An 18,240-nucleotide genomic window follows, 5' to 3' on the forward strand; every position below is an offset into this window, starting at 1 on the left:
TGTTTTGTTCTGGGGGTTTTTTTGACAGCAAAGGTATCCTCTGTGCTCCTTCAGTCTGTATCTTTGCAAGGAGACTAGATGGCTCATGGGATTGGCAATAGGTTACAGAGCCTTCTACCACTAGGCTAATGATTAAAGCCGTACCACAAGCTAGCAGTGACCAAAATTTGTTCTGTTTGATGGTTCTTCGGGGTTGGTTGTGACAACTAGGCCGATGAATTTACCTGAACTGCAAACTCAACTGTATTATCCTGATGCTTAGAGGTGACCTGACGAGAATGGGGCAGAGAGAGAAACCCAGATAACCTCACCCCTCACCACCCCACCGGCTCCACATGAGTCCCAGACTCCATCTGGAAAGACAGTTATTACCGTCTTTGGTACCATCTAAGAGACCATCAAACAAGGGGACTTTTCCTAATGTAAGCAGTGTCAGGATGAGCTCCACCCTGACATCTGGTGGTGAGGTGTGGCAAGTTGTGGAAAAGAACTTCAGGGGCTGATCTCATTTGCATAGGCACACCCACCCCGCCTAGAATGAGGCCATGGCTGCCCAAATGGTCACTTTGGCTGCTGTGGGATCCCCAGTGTCTCTGTTATTGGGGCAGGAAGAATAACTTGCTATTACCCTGATTATGGGAACTGTGCTTGGAACTGTACTTGGCCTTTTGTTATGATGGAGGGATTCACCATCAACTAAGTAGCACTTGCTAGGCAAGGGTCATGGGTTCCAAAACTCTGTGAATTAAGAGAGGCTGGGGACAAGTATTAATACTTGGTGGCATGGGCCCCTGGGTGAGGGCCTTACATGCTAATTGCACTTCCTCCTCTCTCCACTGTAGAATATCAAGAGCTAATTTTGATTCTATTAGGAGTCTAGTTACAGGCTGCTGAGCTCACTTTGGGCTAATGGTGCACCAGCACTGAGGCTCCCCTACTACAAGCTGAATTCACCAAAGAGCTGAACTGACTAAGAGCTGAAATCACTGAGCGTTGTGTTAAGTAGTGGGGGAGCCTGAAGATATATTGTGGAGCAGTTTGCAGGACGGCTGGAGTGCCTTGTGGACAGGCTGGTGGAGCAGTTCGTAGGACGGCGGGAGCTGCTGGTGGGACGCGGAGCAGTTTGTGGACCGGCTGGTGGAGCATTTCGTGGGACGGCGGGAGCTGCTTGTGGGCCGCGGAGCGGAGCTGAGCGAAGGAGTTCATGGGACGGCTGGCAGAGTGGAGCGAAGCGAAGGCCTATGGAGCTGTGGGGCAGTCAGCTTCAGATCATGTAAGGTGCCTCTTACCCCCGTCCCGTCTCCACCCAGGTTGGGAGGTAAAGCTCCGCAGATAAACTTTTGAACTCTGGGGCTGCCCTGACCAGGGACAGAGACTTTTGGGTCATTGGACTTTTGAGATTTTGGGGTTGCTGGACTCAAGAACCAAAGGGAAAGGGGCATGCCCCAGTTTGCTTGGGGTGGGTTTTTTGCTCATGGGTTGTGTTATGAATCCTGTTGGTGGTGTTTCCCCAACATAATGCCACATTGTTTCTCTCTGTTATTAAAAGGCTTTTTGCTACACTCAGACTCTGTGCTTGCGAGAGGGGAAGTACTGCCTCTTGGAGGCGCCCAGCGGGGGTAGTATATATTTGTCCCAGGTCACTGGGTGGGGGCTCAAGCCGGTTTGCATTGTGTTATTGGAATGGATCGCCTAGATATTGAACCCGGCCCTTGTTGCTGCCAACTCTGACGGGCAGAAGGGTTACATTAATAAGACTGGACTTTAACAATGTTCCCTCTAATTTTTTACATCCATGTGCGGAATGAATTTTGTTATGTGCACCAATGATGTGTGATGGGGGTGGGGCCAAGAGGTTCAGAACGTGGGCAGGGGCACCGGGGGGTGAGGGCTCTGGCTGGGATGTGGGCTCCGGGGTGAGGCCAAAGATGAGGGGTTTGGGGTGAGAGAGGGGGCTCAGGGCAAGGGCAGAGGGTTGGGGTGCAGGAGGGTGAGGGCTCTGGCTGGGGGTGCAGGCTCTGGGGTGGGGCCAGGGACGAGGGGTTTGGGGTGTGGGAGGGGGCTTAGGGCTAGTGCAGAGTGTTAATGCTGGACAGTGACAGTGGTATATTAACACCTGTAGCCCATTTATTTCCTCTAAATTAATACAACAGGTCTCCGTGGTCACAATTCTGATCCCATTTGACAACTGTCCACATCACAGTGGGCACTAATTGGCAACCTTAGTTTGATCAAATTGGCAAGGAGTCTGACTCTGAGAAGTTTCAGGGTGGTAGCTGTGTTAGTCTGTATCAGCAAAAACAATGAGGAGTCCTTGTGGCACCTTAGAGACTAACAAATTTATTGGCCAAACCGGATAGTCTCTATGCAAAAGAATAAATGGACATAAATATGACATCAGAAATTATAACATTCAAAAGCCAGTAGGAGAACACTTCCATCTCCCTGGTCGCTCAATAACAGACTTAAAAGTGGCAATTCTTCAACAACAAAAAACTTCAAAAACAGACTCCAATGAGAAACTGCAGAACTGGAATTAATTTGAAAACGGGACACCATCAAATTAGGTCTGACTAGAGACAGGGAGTGGATGGGTCATTACAAAAACTAATTTCCCCCTACTGTTACTCACACCTTCTTGTCAACTGTTTGAAATGGGCCACCCTCACTACCACTACAAAAGTGATTTTTTTCCTCCCTTGGTATTCTACTGTTAATTGAATTGTCTCGTTAGCACTGACCCCCCACTTGGTAAGGCAACTCCCATCTTTTCATGTACTGTGTTTATATACCTGCTACTGTATTTTCCACTCCATGCATCTGATGAAGTGAGTTTTAGCCCACAAAAGCTTATGCCCAAATACATTTGTTAGTCTCTAAGGTGGCACAAGGACCCCTTGTTGCTTTTGCTGAGAAGTGGTCTCTACAGGCCAGGGTTGAGCAGTGTCGCTCGTACCACCCTGTGTCTTCTTGTCCTCTGGGAAAATAGGGGACCCTCTGGATAAATCCAGTGATGTGATTATTCAGAACGTCCCTCAGCAATGGGCTGCCTGAATGGCTTTGGACCCACCCTCTGTAAGTGGCTCAGAAGCTGTGCTCAGCTTTGTCCCAGAAAAGGAACTGCAACATTTCCCATGTCCCATCTGAAGCAGAGATGGGCATGAACTGAAAGTCCAGCTCTAAACACATCAGATCTTGAGGAAAGTTTGAATCCTGAGCTGGATCTGAGCTATGAAGCTTCAGCGTGGCCCCAGTAGTAAGGGTGGTTTAACTTTTACAGAAGCTGTTGCTGATGCTTAAGAGAAAACCATGACCGCCTGGAGTCTGTGTATATCCTGCCAGAAGAATATCTCCATGCTCTCATTCATCTGCAGTAGGCCATTATCTGGAAAACGACCCGAGCCAGAGGCAGCAAAGAATACAGGTGACACTCTACTCTTCCTAAGAGTATGATGCTGTTCACCGGTTGTGACCAAAGCAGGAGCTAGAGGAGACATTTTCTCTCCATTCCACTCAGGTTTATCTCTGGGCCACCTATGGTCTACAGAGAAGAGATGGGGGTGTCAGAGGAACGAAGCGGTGACAGCTTCCCAAGTGATCTTTTTGGTAGCATTTTGTATGAAGGTATTTTCCTGATGTCCTCCATGTGCTACTTTGAGAAAATAAAGTCATGAAAATAAATACATGCCCTTCCCATCCAAGGTTATCAATCCACTCTACAAACATAAATTAATTAAGCCTCATGCCACCCCTGAGAGGTAGGTGATATTATACACCCATTTTACACCTGGGGAAACCGAGGCACAGAAAGATTAAGGGCTGGATTTTAAAAGATATTTAGGAGCCTAAGGTGAAAGATGAGTGCCTTGTGAGGTTTTTAAAAATGCCTCGGTATGTAACTCCCATTGATCTCAATGCAGGTTAAGCATCTTTCTTCATCTTTAGGTGTGTAAATGCCTTTAAAAATCTGGCCCTAAGTGACTTACCCAAGGTTGCGCTGTGGTAAAGTGAGGCATAGAAACTCAGGTCCCCTGACTCCCAGTGCTGAGTGTTAACACAAGATCGTCCTTTCTTGGAATTTACTGATGCTCTAATGTAGGTAAAGATGTTACACTTAAAATTAGTCTCCATTCCAAGCAATGTGCTGGAAGTATGCTTGAATGCAAGAGATAAAGATGACCCCACTGCATTATTGTTATTAGAGTAGCACCCAGAGGCCACAGTTGAAATCAGGACTCCATTGTGCTAGGCGCTGTACGCACACATGCTGATAGATTGTCCTTACCTCCAAAGAGTTTACAGTGTAAACAGAGGCAGACAGAAGTGAAGCGATTCTCCTAGCGTCACAAAACAAGTTAGTGACAGAATTTGGATTAGAACTAAGGTCTCCAGAGCCACAGTCCATCACCATATCCACTAAGCCACATTGCCTCTCCGTTCAGAGTATGCTGGCTTTACACATGAGATAGCCTGGGTTCTAAGCTCCTTTGAACTTCCGCCCCTACAAAAGGCCTGAATGGATTCACCAGGAGGGGGAAAAAATCAGTATGCCCCAGGAAAAACACCTCCAGCCAAGATGGCTACTAAAGAGAGAGCAACTTATTTCCCCTGCATTGTGCAGTAAAGAGCGAGAGAATCTGCCAGGTTATAAAACTGAATTGATCTGAGCGTGTAAAACAAACTGGAAGAAAAGCTGGAGGTGGGGAATGGAAGGTAGAGTGCACAGAAGTTCATGGCAACCACCATGGAAATGGCTCAGTGCATGAGCAGCAGGAATAATGAAAAGACAGAGACAATGGGGTTTTGAAGAGACAAAGGCAAAGGAAGTGTATCACTGGGAAGGTAGGCACCACAAAGGGATGAAATAAATTTGTCACCTTGATATGTTCACAGAGATGAGGACAGAGAACCGATGCTGAGGAGAGAAAGAAATTTCCTCAAGAGTGAAGGGGAGCAGAAGAGGAGGAAATATGGGAAGAAAATCTGAGGCTCACACTCCAACACAGCCGAGCAGGAAACTAGAGCATTTCGGACAAGCCCAGGGGCAGTGCTCGCTTCCCTCACTCTTCTCCCAATGGACAATCAGAGTAGTAAGGTTTCAGAGTAGCAGCCGTGTTAGTCTGTATCCACAAAAAGAAAAGGAGGACTTGTGGCACCTTAGAGACTAACAAATTTATTTGAGCATGAGCTTTTGTGAACTACAGCTCACTTCATCAGATGCATGCAGTGGAAAATACAGTGGGGAGATTTTATATACACAAAGAACATGAAACAATGGGTGTTACTAGACACACTGTAACAAGAGTGATCAGGTCAGGTGAGCTATTACCAGCAGGAGAGCGGGGCGGGAAAAAACGTTTTGTAGTGATAATCAAGGGTGGGCCATTTCCAGCAGTTGACAAGAACGTGTGAGGAACAACGGTGGTGGGGGGGGAAATAAACATGGGGAAATAGTTTTACTTTGTGTAATGACACATCCACTCCCAGTCTTTATTCAAGCATAAGTTAATTGTATCCAGTTTGCAAATTAATTCCAATTCAGCAGTCTCTTGTTGGAGTCTGTTTTTGAAGTTTTTTCATTGAAGAATTGCCACTTTTAGGTCTGTAATCGAGTGACCAGAGAGATTGAAGTGTTCTCCGACTAGTTTTTGAATGTAGTAAGAGCAACCCGGGGCCCAATGTTAGGGCAAAAGAGATTTGGCTTTGGCTTCTCTGCTGAGCCTGCTGGGTAGCACATTTGGCATAGAGAGGCTGCTCGATTAGGAGTTGGACTGAGACCTTACCCTCACTGGGCATTTGCCCCATGGCAGCCATTGGTGACCGGCTGCAAATCCCTAGTGTGGCCATGCAAGGCTGCCCCATGCATCAGTGGAGCTTACACCTTCCCTGAAACTTCTGCATGCTGCAGCTGTGCTCTCTTCCAGCGGTCTGCTCTGACTACACTGGGGCTTTGAGCCTGTCAACCCCATGGATAAGAACAGCCAGACTGGGTCAGACCAATGGTCCATCTAGCTCAGTATCCTGTCTTCCAACAGTGGCCTGTGCCAGGTGCTTCAGAGCGAATGAACAGAACAGATAATCGTCAAGTGATCCATCCCCGATGGCTGTAATCAGTGCAAATTCTCACTCAGACAACACCGGAGACATCCGCTCATTTCCCACTAGCCACAGAAACACTGCTGGATGGTAATGACTGTCATTCTCTATAGACCGGTGGCATGGGGTATTTGAACCAAAGACCTAGAGTTAGGAAGTTCCAAATCCTATTGCTATTATGGTAGGATCCTTTCCTCCGTTTCTTCTGGCCAATATTATTACTCAGATATGAATGACGACAGTTCATCATTACTCACTCCCTGTCTATTTGGTTTTAAAAGTTTGATATGTTTATGCTCCTTGCAATTCAGATGTGTTTTAATTTTTGAGGGCATGTGTTGCGCATCCTTGGGAAGACAGCATTAGTGATTTGATTCCAAACACACTATTGATTTCAGCACATAAGTGACATGATGGCACACTAAGGATATTTGTTCTAGAGGATGCTTTATAATTGAATAGTCCTGCAGCATAAAAGGAAACTTTCATGACAACCCTCTATTAATTAATCAGATATTAATTAGGTAATTAATTAGAAGCATTGTCCCTCCAAGGGCTTTTTTCCCCCTCTTTTTATCACTACTGTATTTTTGAAAATGCTGTTCTAATGATTCCCTTAGCTAATTTATCATTTAAATCTGAAATATTTTGGCGTGAGAGAATTGCTTTAAATGTGGTCATGGAAGGAGACTCCATTGTAGCACCGATGAAAGACCATCAGATAAAGGGTATCTAAATCCAAACTCCCTGAAAGTGGGGCTGAGAGAGGAGGGACAGGGGCATAGCGATAGGCACAACCTCAGGCATTCTGTAGGTTCAGAGCTGAGAAATTGCCAGATAAGGAAATTTAGTGCTGGTGAAACATGATTCAGTCACCACCCTAGAAGCTAGAGATCTCCATTTATCCCCAGGACAGGTAGAGTCCAAGCAACAGCAGTGCAAGCTGCCCTGACAATGTGCTACAGACCTAGAGAGATCACCAGCTAAAGAAGATAGTTCATTCAAACTTTGGCTTCCCTGCAGAGGCTGCTAATGGGTGTCAATTACTTCCACTGCTGAAGTAGCTTTGGTGAGGAGGACGCTAGGGACTTGTACCATGTGACTGTGGCTCACTGGGCATACAACTTGGACCTGAGTTTCTTCTAGGTGGCGTTGAGCTCCCTCTGCTGATCTCAATACCATGGAGACAGGAACATTAGAAATACCTGGCATTAGATGAGGTTAGGTCCCAGGATGAGGGGAGGGTGAGGTATTCTGTCACCCAAGTTTTTGATGCTCATCAGCAAACTGACACAGACATACGTATCACAGACTTTGGGCAAGTCTCTTCATCTCTCTGTACCTCAGTTCCCCATCTATAAAATGGGGATCATAATCCTTCCTTTGACTATTTTATCTGTTTAGATTATTAGCTTTCTGGGGCAGGGACCCTCTTTTACTCCATTTATGTATATCTCCTAGCACAACTAGGCCCTGATCTCAGTTGGGGCCTGTATGTGCCACTGTATTCCAACAAACAATAAAGACCCAGATCACCAGTTGATTTAAGTCAGAGTAGCTCCACCGAATTCAAGGGAATGGCACCAGTGAACCTATTGCAATTTACGCCAGCAGAGTTTCTGTCCCATTACACCCTGGGGCAACACGCGTTTGCAGAGAGTCCTACATTCACAAGGGACTGTCCGGACTTTGTGAACGTTCTGAAACACATATAACACTTTGCAGAAGTTTAAGCCTACAAGTGAAAGAGGAGGCCCAACTTTTGAATCTGGAGCTGTGAACACCCATAGATGCATCCCAGGCCAGTGTAGCCCCAAGCAGGGTGCAATTCATAAATTTTCCACACAATGTTTTCCCAGTGAAACAGAGTCTGTGGCAAAAGACCAGTCTTGGTACGAAAAAACGTATGTATAAAATTGGCCCGTCTCTGAATCCCTCAGAGTCATCAGTTGCAATTACTGTTGAAGAGCATGTGTCCATTTATCCTGTCATGGAAGCTTGGGGCCCAATGTGTCTATCTACCCCACCATGGGAGTTTGAAGCAGAGCTATCTCAGACTGAATTTCCCTCTTGTAAAGCTTTCCCTGTCATCTTTCACGCACAGCACTCGGAGACTCATCTAACACAAAATGCCTCGTCCGGGAGAATAAACTTGTTGGATTTTTTTTCCCCAGACAGAAGATCAATAAGTGGGAACAGCTTGAAAAGTCAATCAGGCTCAGGAGGATCCCCAAGGAGACAGCTGGAGACTTGTCATTGTAATGAAGGAATCACAAGAGGCACATAAGGATATGTAAGAGCCTTTCCCTGCTCATTAGGGAGGGAAGCCGAGGCTTAGTAGCACCAGGACAGGAAATGCTAGACAGGAACAGCCTGATATACTGTCTCCAGCAGTGGTCAATCCTGGGTACCGGAGGGGATGGTTTAAAACTCCCAGAATTGAATTAACGACAATGCTGCACTATGGGGAGAAATGACTCCCTGTCACTCTCTGAAGCATGAGGACCGATAACCCGGGATTTTTTTAGGCTAGCTAGTGTAACTACAAACAATTCCTCTTCTTAGTCATGCCCGAGCTCAGCCGAAGCAGGATCAATCTTCTTGGGGACAGACTGGTTAGAATAGTCAGGAGGGGGTTAAACTAATAACACAAGGGGAGGAAAAAAGAGGGAAGATATGAGCACTCAGCACAAAACTGAGATGCCAAGAACAAAATTAATCAAGGAACCAAAGGACACGAAAAGAAGAAATTCTTTAACTGCCTATACACAATTCTAGGAGCATGGGTAAAAAACAAGAGGAGTTGAAATTGCTCATTATGAGCATGAATTTGATCGAGTTGGTATTACTGAAACCTGGGACGACATGATTCCTGTGACTGGAATTTTAAAATCAATGGTTATAACCCATTTAAGAAGGCTCAACTGGGTAAAAGAGGTGGCACTCTATGTCAAAAATTACCCTCTTTCTGAGCCTCAGACAATTCAGAAGAAAGTGATCTGGAATGCCTGCAGATCCATGTCCTAACAGATAAAGTGCAAGATGGGGTATTAGTTGGGGTCTGCTACAGATCACCAATGCCAGGGAACAGCCACAATCCCACAACTGAGGAAAAAGGCTATATGGGTTAAAAAAAAAACAACCCTGACCTGGTTTAGAGGGGAAGTGAAGGCAGCTATAAAAAATTAATTAATTAAATGGAAGAAAAGGGATGTTGATAGTAATATCTATACATCAAAAGCTAGCGATTGAAGAAAACTGATAAGTGAAGCAAAGGGACACAGGGAAAAATCTATGGCCAGCAGAGGTAAGGAAAAGAAGATTTTTTTAAAGTATATTAGGAACAAAAAGATTCCATTACTAGATGGAAACTGTAGCATTATCAGTAATAATGAAGAAAAGGTAGAAACGTTTAATAAATATTTCTGTTCTGTATCTGGGAAAAAACAGATGATGTAGTAATATCATATGATATTTTTTTTCCATTTCAGCTCAGGAGGATGTTAAACAGAAGCTACTAGAATTAGAAATTAAATGAGCAGGTTTAGATAACCTGCATCCAAAAGTTTTAAAAGCATAGGCTATGGAGCTCACTGTACCATTAATGGTATTTTCAATAAGTCTTGGAACACGGAAGTTCCAGAAGACCGGAAGAAAGCTAATGTTGTGCCAATATTTAAAAAGAGTAAACGGGGTGACTTATAGGCCTGTCAGTCTGACACAGATCCCAGGCAAGATAATGGAGTAACTAATCTGGGACTTGATTAATAAATAATTAAAGGAGTGTACTATAATCAATGCCAGTCAATATGGGTTTATGGAAAATAGATCCTATCAAACTAACTTAATATCTTTTTTGAAGTTATGGCAAGTTTGGTTGATAGAGGTCATTGTGTTGGTGTAATATACTTAAACTTCTGTAAGGCATTTGACTTGGTATTGGAAGACATTTTGATTAAAAAACTAGAAAAATATAAAATTAACACAGCACACCTTAAACGGGTTAAAAGGTGGCTAACTGATAGGTCTCAGAATTTAACTGTCAGTGGGGAATCATCATTACAGGTGGGTTTCTAGTGGGGTCCACAGGGATCTGTTCTTAGCCTTATGCTATTTATCAATGAGCTGGAAAAAACAAAGTCATCACTGATGAAGTTTGCAGATGACACAAAAATTGGGGGAGTGGTAAATAATGAAGAGCACAGGTCACTGATTCATAGCTCTCTGGATTGCTTGGTAAGCTGGAATCAAGCAAAGAATATGTGTGGTAATACGGCTAACTGTAAATCTAGGAAGAAAGAATGTAGGGTATACTTACACAATGGAGGACACTATGATTCTGAAAAAGATTTGGTGGGGCGTGATGGATAATCATCTGAACATGAGCTCCCAGTGTGGTGCTGTGGCTAAAAAGGCTAATGTGATCCTTTAATAATAGGGGAATCTCAAGTAGGAGTAGAGAGGTTATTTTACCTCTGTATTTGGCACAGGTGCGACCACTGCTGGAATCCTGTATCCCGTTCTGGTGTCCACAATTCAAGAAGGATGCTGATAAATTGAACAAGAGAAGAGTCACGGAAGAGTTACAAGAATGATTAAAGGATTAGAAAATGTGATGTATAGTGATAAGCTAAATAGACTGAGCTCTTTGAGTCTAACAAAGCGAAGGTAAATGGGTTACTTGAATACAGTCTATAGGTATCTATATGGGAAACAAATATTTAATACTGGGCTCTTCAATCTTGCCGACAAAAGTCTAACACGATCCAATGGCTGAAAGCTGAAGCTAGACAGATTTAGACTAGAAATAAGGTGTAATTTTTTAGAGGGAGTGTAATTAATCATTGGAACAATTTACCAGAGGTCATGCTGGATTCTCCATCACTGACCATTTAAAATCAAGATTGGATGTTTTTGAAAAGATCTGCTGTAGGAATTATTTTGGAAATTCTATGGCTTTTGTCATAGAGGAGGTCAAACTAGATGATCACAATGGTCCCTTCTGGAAATGGTATGAATCTATGAATGTGATCTTGAACTAGTTATTTAGTTATTCCATGCCTCAATTTACCCATCTGTAAAATGTACCTTCCTCAACGTGGGGATGGGGAGGATTAAAGGAATGGTCTTGTATTTAAAACACGGGACCCTGGGATCTGGGTTAAATCCCTGGCTTTGCTACAGACTTCCTGTGTGACGTCTGGCAAATCCCTTAATCTACTTTGTGCCTCAATTCCCCACCTGTACAATGGATGGAATCATTCGCCACATCTCCAACCCTTTAGCCCCAGGGCTGCAAGGATTTATGCCTGTGCTTAATTTTCAGCATGTGAGTAGTACCATTCAGGCCAACAAGACTACTTGGGACTCTAGCTCAATCCCAAGGTATGGACAGGAATCCCTAGGGGAGATTCTCTCACCGCTTTTATGTTGGAGGTCAGACTACATGATCGTAATAGTTTTTTCCAGCGATAAAACCTGAGAATCTTTGCACGAGTCGAGCGTTTGTCTACGTGGTCTCTTTAGACTGTAAGGTTTTTGGTGGAGGGTCTCTCCTACTAGGAGTGTGTACAGCACCTAGATTAATCTCACTTGGGACATCTAGGTGCTATTGAAATAGAATAATTAATAGTGTCATTTGGTTCTGGCAGCACCCTCACTGGAGAGCAAGTTTAAGAATTAGTACCTTTCCTGAAATAGCGGTTTAATCTTATTGCAACCCAGCATGATTCGGTCACAGCCTCTTGATAGGTTTAACACCGAGACAAGTCAAGTTCCCCCACTGATTTTACTCTGCATGAAAAAGAAGGAATTTAATTTACCCAGTCCAGCCCAGGCCATCGTAAGCAATCAAGACAATGAGACTGTGTGAAGCGTCTTTAAGGTGCCATTAAGAACCATGGAATAGTGCCTGCATCAGGAGGTTGACTGACTGTCCCTTTGCAAGCGGGATGCAATGGCCTGTGATTCATTTGGAAAAAAGTGGCAGCTCATCCATTTCCTTCTCCTCATAGGATCATAGAATATCAGGGTTTGAAGGAGCCTCAGGAGGTCATCTAGTCCAACCCCCTGCTCAAAGCAGGACCAATCCCCAATTGTTGCCCTAGATTTGTAAATGGCCTCCTCAAGGATTGAACTCGCAACCCTGAGTTTAGCAGACCAATGCGCAAACCACTGAGCTATCCCTCCTCCTTACCTGCCTTACCAGAAGGCATGAGTCTCGTTTTTAAGTTAGCTTTCAAATGCAGGGAATGAATTTTCCTTCTTCTTCTTCTTCAGGCTGGATTGCAGTGCAAGTAGATGAGCCTGGCGCCCTCTCTGTCAGCCAGTCCAAGGCATGGTGCAGCAGGATGCCTTGCTTTTCATGTGTTCACCCCATGGGCTGGGTTGAGGAACGGAGAGAAAAAGAAGGGCAGACATGCAAGGAGAGGGAAGGAATTGCACACTGCAATGCCTTCTAAGGAACCTACGTAGAGATGGGTCCAAGGAGGTGTTACTAATCAAAGGTAAGAGGATGAGCACGAGACAGGGGAACTTTCTCAGCCCAATCCCACCCCCACTCAGTGGATGTAGTAGGGGAAAATGATGTACAGGGAGGTCAACGCAATATAGACCACCTAGAGAGGGAGCATTGGGTTTCCATGGCTCGACGTGGAGGGGGAGGGGAAATGAGGGCTGCCCAATGGGTCCATGCACACAGTAGATCCACTGGGCCACAAATGGTGGGGGAGAGGGTGCAACAGGCAATGCTTGTTCCTCTTCGTTGATGGCTGGAACAGTGGCTGTAGGGCAGCTGCGTGGGCACCCAGAGGGTGAGGATCCCTGCATACTGGCCCTTTAAACCAGTGTTCTGTTCGTTATGCACTGCCCATGGCTCGTTCACACACCGTACTCCAGGAAGCAGACTTAACCGCCCTGAACTAGCAGGGTAACTGCACCAGCAAGCGTATTTACCCTAAATGAAGGGCAGGCACCACTCCCCTCCCCCAGGGGTTCTTCCCCAGGAAAGCAGTCCAACTGCAGTGAGCCTCCCCTCCCCTTGCTGGTGACGCGGTGACAGCTGTGTTTCTGTATAGCTTCACAGAGAGGCCCACAATTGCACTGGTCCTTTTATGGCTCCCAGATGACACTGCAAACACTGGTCTAATTTGCCGCCAGCTATCACCCCGAGGTCCCTTCACAGAGCCGAAGTCTTGTCTTCAGAAATGGCGGTGTCCTTTTTCCAGCCTGCACCCCAGTGAGGAAAGATTTCAGTTGCTTCCTTGAGCAACGTATGGCATTTCTTCAGGTCGCGGGTCATTTATTTCTGTCTGACAGCTGTCCAGTGGCTTTCACAAGACAAAGCATCCGTCTCAGTCCAGCGCTGTGTGGCCATGTAGCCACATCACAATAGCCCGCACAGCCCTGAGCCGTATTGTCAGCTTCTTCAGAGAAGCCCACAACTGAATGAGCCACGAATAACACCATTCACGTCCTCAAGAACGCTGGCAGAGAGGTCCAGGTGGAGGAATCCTGATGGGCTCCACGGAGAAAGATTACACTGCTGCTGCTACCTTTGGGCCAGTTTGGTGGAATAACCGAGGTCTTCAAGGCTGCCAGTCGAGTACTAAAGTCACTTTAGCTCCAGTTATTCAGGAAAAGCAAACAAAGCACAAGCAGTTTTGGTCACCAGGCTAGATCTTCAGCTTGTGTAAATCGATGCCACAAAAGAGCTCCATTAACTTAGACCAGCTGAGGCTCCAACCCATGAAAATCGTAGAGAGTCTGTTAACAGTATTGACAGTGTGACTTCTCAGCTTTTATCCGATGGTTCCACTTCACCCTCCACCTCCAGCCCCTCTGGATTTTGTCTCTGTGGCTGATTTTAATCACTAAGTTAAATTTTCCACCAGGTCAATCAAATATCAGCCTTCCTATCACAAACTAGAGCTCCATGCAATCAAAAGCATCTTTCCCAGGAATGCTTTAAAAAGGTCCCTCTCCCAGAGGTGCGAGATTCAGACATCAAGGGGCACTTGCATATTAATGAGCTACAATTATTGATCAATAAAATAGGTATTGCGATTGAACTGCTGTGTGTACAGACAAAGAGAAAGGAGAAGAGATATTACAAAATGTTTACATGTCTATTACACAGCTGCTAAACTTCAAACAATGTGTTTGTACTAATCAGCGTGGTGAAATAACAGCTGTCTTCTTAAGCGCACGCTAAATGCGTGCTAGAGAGTGTTATCTGAAAAAGTTTTTTCTTTTCTTGGGTTTTACTGCATAACTGACTTTGAAGATGGAGCAAATAAATAATGATGGGTTTTCATGACAAGTCATTCTTTTGCAGCGATTACACATTAATAACGCGAGCACATGGTATTTTCAGGTATTTCACGTAGTAATCTCCCTTCCCCCTGCGCATGAGGGCAAATGATAAACATGTTGCTTTTGTAATCCCATTGTGCCACCACTTATCGGCATCCCTGCAGCCAAAAAAAAAAAAATGGATTGCTGGAAATGGGATCTCAACCTTAATGACACCATCAATAATTGCTGTCACTGCCTAATATCCATGTTGCAACCTTACAGGGAAGATAAAGAGGCAGAGTTCTCCATAATGTGGCTTCCAGACAGTCCCCCAAAGTGATTTCTTAACATGCTCTTAAAGACTACCTGCATATCTCATTGATGGGGAGTGACTAAAAGCCATCAGAACAGGCAAGGATAACTGGGCTATGATTTCCCCCTGACCATCACAGGTAAACAGTCTCAAATGCAGACACCAGAATAGAAAGCAAAAGAGAAGAGAGCTCCCTGCAGCATCTTATTCTGTTGGAATATTTCATTGAGCTACTGGGTTAGCGCATATTGCTGCAGCTTCATGCATCAAATGGATCGAGTTATTCCCTTGACTCATCGATACAAAATGTCCTGAGGTGTCTTTGGTCTTTCCCAAGACGAGGGTGTATTCTAAAACACCGCAGAATAGTTACGGTACATCTGAGACAGTCTAGACATTGTTAGCAGAATTTATACCTACAGCATCTTCTAAAAAGAGCCCATGCTATACATCGCCTTGATCCTGACCCAATTTGTACCTGTGCCTGGATACTCAGGATTTATAGTCCCCGAAACATAGTTGCATATTATCTGGGAGGCTGGATGCAAACAGTATCCTGGAAGAGCTTGCTCCCATATTAATGAAGTGAAGTAACCTATTGGACTTCAAGGCCCTGGGAACTTTTAACTGATCCCCTAAAAGCCAACTTAGCACCATTGGTATGTATTTGTACAAGACCAGCAGCGTGTTCAGAGTTGTATAGCCAAGGCCCCTGCCCGTAAGAACTTCCAACCCAGACGAGTTCTGCCTTCATCTGCACAGTGGGAGCAATGCCAGTATTTTGCCCCTAATTCACAGTGGGTTCACTGACCGCATCCGCTCTTGGCATCGCATCACTAAAATGAACAAAACCTGCTGAAGTATTGCGTCTCACCATTTGTATTACAGCAATGCCTACGACTATGTCTACACAGCCCAGAGCAACGAGCCTCCCAGCTCGGTCAACAGACTTGGGCTAGCACTGTAAAAATCGCTGTGTAGACAGTGCTTTAAAGTCATGGCTGGGGCTCTGAAACCCACCCCCTGCCCTAGCCTTCAGAGCCTGAGCTCCAGCCCGAGTTGCAACTTCTGAGTGCTGTGTACACAGTTATTTTTTGAGATCTATCCGTAGTCCCGCAAGCCCGCGTCTGTCGACCTGGGCTGCGAGGCTCGCTGCTGCAGGCTGTGTAGAATATACCTCCTCGGGCCTGATCGAGATTGGAGCCTGTCATAAATATAAAGGGAAGGGTAAACACCTTTAAATCCCTCCTGGCCAGAGGAAAAACCCTCTCACCTGTAAAGGGTTAAGAAGCTAAAGATAACCTCCCTGGCACCTGACCAAAATGACCAATGAGGAGACAAGATACTTTCAACGCTGGAGGGGGGGAAACAAAGGGTTCTCTCTGTCTCTGTGTTGTTTTTGCCAGGACCAGAGCAGGAATGCAGGTTAGAACTCCTGTAAAGGGCTAATAAGCAATCTAGTTAGATATGCGTTAGATTCTGTTTTGATTAAATGGCTGATGAAATAAATTGTGCTGAATGGAATGTATATTCCTGTTTTATGTCTTTTTGTAACTTAAGGTTTAGCCTAGAGGGATTCTCTATGTTTTGAATCGGATTACCCTGTAATGTATTTACCATCTTGATTTTACAGAGGTGATTCTTTTACTTTTTCTTTAATTAAAGTTTTCTTCTTTTAAGAACCTGATTGCTTTTTCATTTTTCTTAAGATCCAAGGGTTTGGGTCTGTGTTCACCTATGCAAACTGGTGAGGATTTTTATCAAGCCTTCCCCAGGAAAGGGGATGTAGTGCTTGGGGGAATTTTGGGGGGAAAAGACGTTTCCAAGTGGGCTCTTTCCCTGTTATATTTGTTAGACGCTTGGTGGTGGCAGCAATAAAGTCCAGGGACAAGAGGTAAAATAGTTTGGTAAGAATAAGCTTAGGGGGGTTTTCATGCAGGTCCCCACATCTGTACCCTAGAGTTCAGAGTGGGGAAGGAACCTTGACATGGTGGCAAAGCGGTGGGTGAACACAGAATAAGAGACCATCTCTGCCTTGAGAAAGCGAGGCGAAGGTGGAGGAAAGGAAGTATTATTAGTCCCATTTATTACAGGTAAGGAGTTGAGGCACAGAAAGGCTAAGGCCCAGATTATGAGATGTAGTTAGGCATTGCTGTGTTCAGCGTCGCAAGGCCTATCTGATCTAGGAGTCTTAGTTTAATTTCAAAAAGGGATTAATCCTAAATCCCACTGACTGTCAATAGGATATAGGCTCCTAAGTGCCTAAATGCCTTTGGAAAATGAGACTTAGGCTTTTAAATCAGGTGTTGCTGCACTCAGCCTTGCATCAACACTTCTGAATCAGGCATTGCGACACTGAGCACAGCAACGCCTTAAATACCTTTAACAACCTGGGCCTAGGGAGCCTGTGGCAGACCTGGGAAATGAGCCCAAATCTCTGGAGTCCCAGGCCAGTGCCCCACCCCTAAGACCATCCTCCTTCTCCAACCTGTATGACAACGTTGAGGAGCAGTTGTATTGATTCCAAACTGCTGTCCCGTCCATCTGTGGACATAACCGCAAATGGGCTTTTGTTTGCACGGATGTTTAGGAAACAGCTGCTCTTCCTACCACCCCCCCATATTCTCCTGAGCGCAAGGTGCTTTGCACACCAACCACACAACCCAGCAGTCACTATGCTCCTGTTTAATTAGCATCGGCCCTACCATCAGAGAGCAGAAACAATAGTGACTGCTGACATGTCTAGGGCTCTCGGGTGACTGCTCCATTGCCACCTGACTATTTCACAGGATCAGAACCTTGAGTTGTATTAAAAGCAACCAAGCAGCCTAGGGTAACTGACCCGCCAATACTTCACTCAGACAAAGGAAAAGGTGTAAACTGTTCTCCTTTAATTTCACATTTTCATGTTTCCATGTCTGAAAGGGAGGAAGTTCCCCGTTAAATTTCCTATATCAGCCTCTCACTTACAGAGAGCCCCTTTCCAGCAAGGAGCTGAAAGCACCTTACAGACTTTAATTCACTTAAGACTCCAGATCTGCCTGAGAGAGAGGCAAGTGTTATTACACCAGCTGGGAACAGAAGCCAGAAATCCTGACTTCCTGTGCCCTGCTCTAACCATTAGACAGCACCATCTCCTTCCACAAACACTCTTGATTTTGCACCAGCACTGGATAAACTCTTGGGTGGGATACCATGGAATGAGGGACCCTTTCTCAGTACTGCAGATTGAGGCCTGGTCTACCCTGAAAAATGAGATCGACCGACCAACGTCGCTCAGGTCTGTGAAAAATGTGCACTCTGAGGGGGGTGGTTAAGTAACCCTGACCCCCAGTGTAGGCGCGGTTAGGTCTATGCAAGATTTCCTCCATTAAGCTAGCTACAACCTCTCAGAGAGATGGCTTGACGACATCGACAGAAAACCCCTTCCCGTCCTTGGAGGAAGCATCTGTATATTATGATGCTACAGTGACACAGCTGCAACACCACACCTGTGCCGTTGTATCATCTGGAATGTAGACGTGTCCTCAAGAGTC

The 18,240-nt window shown here is 45.2% G+C and overlaps 1 protein-coding gene across 1 annotated transcript in view; it reads right to left on the minus strand.

Annotated features, from left to right (window-relative positions):
* Nucleotides 1-18,240, minus strand: part of SORCS3 (sortilin related VPS10 domain containing receptor 3) — a 496,377-nt gene that overhangs the window by 262,493 nt on the left and 215,644 nt on the right. The gene's annotated exons all lie outside the window — the stretch shown is intronic.

This window comes from Eretmochelys imbricata, chromosome 7, assembly GCF_965152235.1.
Source record: "Eretmochelys imbricata isolate rEreImb1 chromosome 7, rEreImb1.hap1, whole genome shotgun sequence".
Lineage (NCBI taxonomy): Eukaryota > Metazoa > Chordata > Testudines > Cheloniidae > Eretmochelys > Eretmochelys imbricata.